This window comes from Pistacia vera, unplaced genomic scaffold (assembly GCF_008641045.1).
Source record: "Pistacia vera cultivar Batoury unplaced genomic scaffold, PisVer_v2 Contig534, whole genome shotgun sequence".
Lineage (NCBI taxonomy): Eukaryota > Viridiplantae > Streptophyta > Magnoliopsida > Sapindales > Anacardiaceae > Pistacia > Pistacia vera.
In genome coordinates this window covers 543,140-549,313 of record NW_022196373.1, presented here as the reverse complement: position 1 = coordinate 549,313, position 6,174 = coordinate 543,140, and positions in this window count along the sequence as shown.

Sequence of the window (6,174 nt, the reverse complement as noted above, 5' to 3'; positions counted from 1 at the left end):
CTTGAGTCTTTTTTGCAGCTTTTGATTGTTGTGATTCCATCTGGAGTTGGGAATTTCATTACCTGACAACACATTGAGGTGACTACACTTAGGTGGTTTAGGAATGGCCTTCCCAAAATGACGTTATAAGTTGTCGGGTGATAATCCATAAATTATACAGTTTTCATTTGATCTTTTTGTCGGATTTCAGGTACTTTCCAGTGCATTTTTACCTGAATTGGTACTCAATTCTTTACTTTTCGTGTTTCAGGTTAAAATGGACTTTTTGAGCGAATAAAGACAAAACTGGATAGTTTTGACTCAGAATTGAGCGGATTTCAGAAGATAGGAGAGTTCCGGAGCAGGTCAACGCACGATGAAGCTTGTTTCCAAGGAAGAAAGCCGAAAATCGAAGAATCGAACGAAGAAGCAAGCAGAGTGGCAGTTCTGTAAATTTCAGAACCATTGAAGGAGCTTCGCCCCAGCGAAGAAATTGTCTTCGCCGCGGCGAAGTAGGCCAGAGACGAATTGGGAATTTCCGTTCTTCGCCGCGGCGACAGTCAAAGTTTTTAGTTTTGTAAACGCACAGTTTCGTGGGTGCGTGTTTTTGACTGGGTTTTTAGGACTAGGTATAAAAAAAAAAACATTAACTTTTTAGAGGGGGACTCTCTCAGCTGTTAGGTTGAGCCGTCTTTTGCATTTTCTTAGAGAAAAAGCTGGAGTTTTTCGGATTGTTAAAGGGAAGATTCAGATTTTGACTGGAAGATTCATCTTTTGGGGAGATTTCTATTCTTTCATTTCAGTTTCATTATGTTTAATCTGTTTACTTTTATTTTTCGTTGTTATACTGTTAATTTAGCTATGAACTAATCTTCTATGGGTTAGGGTTTTGATTGTAGTTTGGATTTGAAATGGGTTAAGTATTAGATTGTGTTATTTTCCATGTGAATAAGTTCTGGTTGTGTGTTACTCTGCAATTAATTGCTGTATGTGATGAACATGATGAGATTGAGAAATAATTCATGTTAAGCTTCTTGGGTAATAACCATTATAGTATTGGATGCTAGAGATAGATTCAAGAATTAATGAAATCAATTTAGGATTCTTATGCTTCATGATTTAGAATTATTAACCTTCAAATTGTTGGGTGCGGAATGTTAATAAGGATGAATAGGAAAACATAGCCCGAGAGGGTATGTTAACATAGTAGTAAATCCGATTTACAACCATTGCACGTGAATGTGAACATAGTGTAACTCTTAGGTTTAACCCATAAAAATCCAAACGAAGTCAAAACCCTGCCCGTCTTACTTAAATTGAATTTCTGTGTTTCATTTGCTTTCCTTTTTTTAAGAATTAATTCTTTGTTAAATTTTATTTTAGTTTTCTTTAAATTACAATTTGCTCCCACAAATCCAAGATTTTCGGTTGCTTCAACTTGTTAACATTAGGAAACTTAGTGCTTCGCTACCAGTCCTCGTGGGAACGATATCCTACCCATCACTCTATTACTTGAGCGACTAGTGCACTTGCTAGTTTTGCATGTTGTAGTAAACACGCATCATCGGGCAATCAACCATTAAAAATTCTACCATCATAATTCATTACTCGAGAGACCGGGTTTGTCCTGGCCTTCCATGCATATTGCTCGCAAGAGTGCCTAGAGCTACAATGTCAGGTACCCCATAGATCCTACCCACAAATACATCGTCTTTCAGCTGGGTTTTTTGGATCTAATTGTTTTGCTTGTTTGGATTTTTGTGAGTTGGCTCCTCCTTGACAAATTCTTTCAAGTGGCCTATTCTAATCAAGTCCTCAATGGCTTCTTTCAAACCCTGACAGTTATTAGTGTTGTGGCTATGGTCTCGGTGGTACCTATAGTTCCTTTGCCGATCTCTTTTGCCTGGTGCCCCCTACATTTTCTCTGGCGTAGGTAGTTTTCTTGGCTCATGAGAGATGTCGTAGATGTGAGCTACATCTTGTGTTAGGAGGGTGTACTCTACATACTGCGGAAAATATTGCTTTTCCCTACATGATTCTGTTTTCGGCCTTTTTTGGAACCTGTTTCTGTCCCTATCATTGCAATCTTGGCCCTTTCTTTTGTCTGTAGGCGATCTTGTCTCCTATTAAGGGTTCTTTTGGGTGAGCTTCTGGCTAAGGCTGCCAGCGAGCTTTCCACTCGTTGATGTTTGGTGGCTATTTGATAGAACTTGGCCAAGCTCACATGGTCTTCGCTTTGAAGCTCTTTCCACAGCTTCGTCTGTGGCCTTATTTTTGTTATAAGCAAAGTCCGAATTGATTACTCAGATGCATCCATGACTTTGCTTGTTCGTTTTGGAACTTCATTAAATATGAGGTCAAAGTTTAGTCTCTTTCTTGATGAATATTACTCAAATAACTGAGTGGCATTGCGAACTGTCTTCTAAGCTTGGAATAGTTGTAAGTACAGTGAGGAGAACTATTGCCAAGATTGTATTGAGTTTGGCTTAAGCCTCTTGCATCACCTCTTGGCATCCCCTACTAAAGTGACAGTGAAATAGTGACATTTTGCCAAGTTAGAGACTTGATGCAGCTCCATCAAGTTGTTAAAGAGTCAAGGTGATCTTTGGGATTCCCTTTCCCATCGAACTTGCTCTCTGGTGCCCTGAATCCCCAAGGGAGCAGGGCCTAATGAACTTCCTTCATGAACGAAGAACTCATTGTCTCTTCTGTCATATTATTCTTGTGGACTCTTAGATCGTCGAGAATTTTTTACACCTAATCTAAGACCTCATAATGGGGAGTATTCTGGCTATGAGCTTTGTTTAGCCTTAGCTCGAGTATGTGAGTTTGGAGATCAATTGCTGGTGAGTCTCCTTTGTCGTGCGCATTAGTGCATGAGGTAAAGTCATGATGATTGGGTTGGTAGGTGCTATCATGCTCATCAGTGCACTGCTCACGACATTGGTTAAAATCGAAACGTCGGTTACTGCTAGATTGGCGCACGCGGCTCATCTCTCGAGCTTTTAAGGTTTGATCCTGCCTTTGGCATGGGTTAAAATCGGCACGCTAGCATTGATCATTTTGCCCATTATGGCAAGCATCCATTTGTTGACCATTGCCTTTATTTTCTGCCATAGGCTGTTTGCCTGGTCATCTCCCAAGGTTAAATTGCCTATAGGATTCACACTCGTGAGCAAAAATGGCCTTATGGTTCGCGGGTGACAGTTGCTCCTTTGTGTCGATGAACCAGATTGGTCGCTGACCAAGTTTTGACCTATTGGATTAACCTCTATAAAGTGTGGCTGATCAAGATCCTGTTAAGCCAGTTGCTGGTTCCTTATTTCAGCCACGTTCTATTGCACCACCTATGCAACCATCATTTTTATCATCTCCATCAACTGACCATTCTTGGAATTCGAAGTCCCTAGTAGCTGCTGATTTGTGACCTACTGCACCGGTGACATTGGTGGTCGACCTAGAGGAGCAGTCTACTGCATCTCCTGATTGGTGGTTTCCACATTGTTGTGGTTTTCAGTGGTGGTTTTTGATATGGTGTGGGCCATTTGAAGTTTCAGGTGATCGGTTCTTTGAAATCGTTTGTCAATAATTTTGAAAGTAGACAGAGGCTCTCATTCTAGCACCAAAATGTTGATGCAAGAATTACACCAACTAGAGTGATCCTATTGACCTTGGTAGAAGCGAAACCGATGTGTGCGTGATTAAAGATATCAACAAAGTAATATGAAAGTCAAAATAGTAATGTAAAGAACACAATCAATTTTTAAAGTGGTTCGACAAATTGTAATCTTGCTTAAAGAGCTTACGAGAAAGAGTAATATGCCTAGAATGATTTGCTAACCCCCTTTCCATCGTTGGAGGGAGTTTATATACAAGTTTCTTACAGAGGAAAGAGCAAAATTAAAGGAAGTAGAATCAAGGTAGAGGTGCAACTCTGATATTCCCATGATTGAGCACTAGGATCACGCTATCATTGTTGTTGATTTGATCTCTTCTAAAATATATGGGATCTGAGCTTATTTGTGATTTGCTTGAACAACTGGTCGGATTGGTCGTGACTAGCTTATGTTGGGTCGAGCTATATCTTGGCGAGCTTATGCTGGGTCAGACAAGTGTTTAGCCGAACTGATTCTTGGTTGAACTATAACCTCACAGAACTCTGACTTATCCGAGCTTAATGGAAAAATCACACACAACATAGACCATTCCTTATTTAGCCGATTAAAGAAAAAAAATTGACACTTTCCAGAATTGTAATTAAAAGGACATAACAATGTTTATTGTTTTTCATATTTTGATTGTGTCAGGGTTGATCAAGATTTTACCTGTTGGATTATTACTGGATATTTGCATTTTTGGATTATTATCAGAAATTTAATAAATATTAACGGTTAGGTGTGGCATATAATGATGCCTTGATTGGAATTTTGGATAGTTAAACCTAATTTGCATGAATCACATGGAAAACACAATCCTTTGAAATTTGAGACTAGCCTTTGGACTATTAAATTAGTTATCTTCATCTTTGTCTTGGAAATATTTCTTGTTGTTAATGTGCAATTAATTGTTCTTTAATAATCCACTTTTTGACATATGTGTTATTTGTGTTGTTGGGGATTGGTTGAACCACTTTGGTTTTGGATTACCCATTTTAAAGTGCAGCGGAATATTTACCAAGTAGATTAAGACATTTTCGGTTTTTTAACCACATCAAACACAAGTGCAGAAAGTAAAGAACACAACCATATATATGGTTCGGCTAAATCCACTTTTAGTCTACATCCACGGGACCTTATCCAGATCGAAGCAATCCATTAAGTTAAAAACACATTACAATATAACGTTCAAAGTTGATCTAAGTTACAGTAAAAAGAACTCCTTGTTCAACTTTACACTTAGCACCACGCTCTAGATCCTTAACGTGTAGCAACTTCTTCGGAACTTTTTCACACCGAGAACACACTTGAGAATAGCTTGTGAAACACCAAGCTTAAAGTAATGACACCACACAATAGAATCATCAAAGGAACCATGTTCCAAGAGCCATCAAGTCTATGTTTGATATGGTGAGGTTTTGGCACAAAATGGAAAATTAACATTGAACCTTAAGAGAAGGAATACTCTAAGAAATTTAGAGTAAGAATGAAATAAAAGATCAAAAGTTAGATTCATTCATGCAAGAAAGAGTATTATATAATGAAAGGTTTCTTACTCAACAATATAGTGCCACGTCAGCCAATAAGAGGCTGACCCATGTGTCTCCAAATAAGGAAAGTATTCCTTCTTTTAGTTTGGACCACAAAATAAATTAGGAAAGATAACTTTATTCCTTAGGACCACCTAAGCATGCTTTGACATATGTAAAAAGGTCCTAAAAAGCAAGAGACAAAGATAACCAATATTTTTTTCCTTTTATCAAACATGCAACTCTTGCTGGGTTGCAAATATTTGAAGCAAGAGTGTAAGTACAAACCGTTGTGCACACACACTCAAAATGAATCAAGCCAAGACACAAGTCTGGTAACCTGTGTGCACGCAGAATTGATGTGCACTCACACAATTCATAAGTTTGACAAATATGAATATTCTACATTCTCCCCCTTTGTCAAACTTATGAACAAAGAACATAACAGAGGAGAGCAAACCTATTTCAATCAACCAATTAAGACCTGCAGATTTGCACAAACACAAACACACAAACAAAATAACCAAAACAACACAAATGTAACATGGTTTAAAGATAAAACAAATAAAACAACAAGGTAAGATAACTAAGGAGTTCAGAGAGAACAAAAACTAAAAACAGTAGCAACCAAAGTAACAAACTCCCCCATAGAGACATAACAAAAAAGTTAGCAAAAAAATAAAACTCAAGATAAACTCTCCCCTATGCTTCTTACTCCTCTTCTTTGTTCATAAGTCTTGAAGACTTTCAAGAGGGTAGAGAAGAGCAACCGACTTTCCTTTTCGTTCTGCTTGTTGAAGGGGTAGTGATGGTGACATGAGAGTCCTCCACTTGAACTTCTAGAATCGCAACAGGGGAGGTGTCAATAGTTTCATCTTGAATTGGAGGAACATCGTTAGTGCGCACATTGGAATCTTTTTTAGCACATACATCTTCATCTCCAGGTTTTTCTCATTCCTTATCAACAGTGTCTTCCTCATCTTCATCAGTTGCTTGTTCTTCTTCAACTT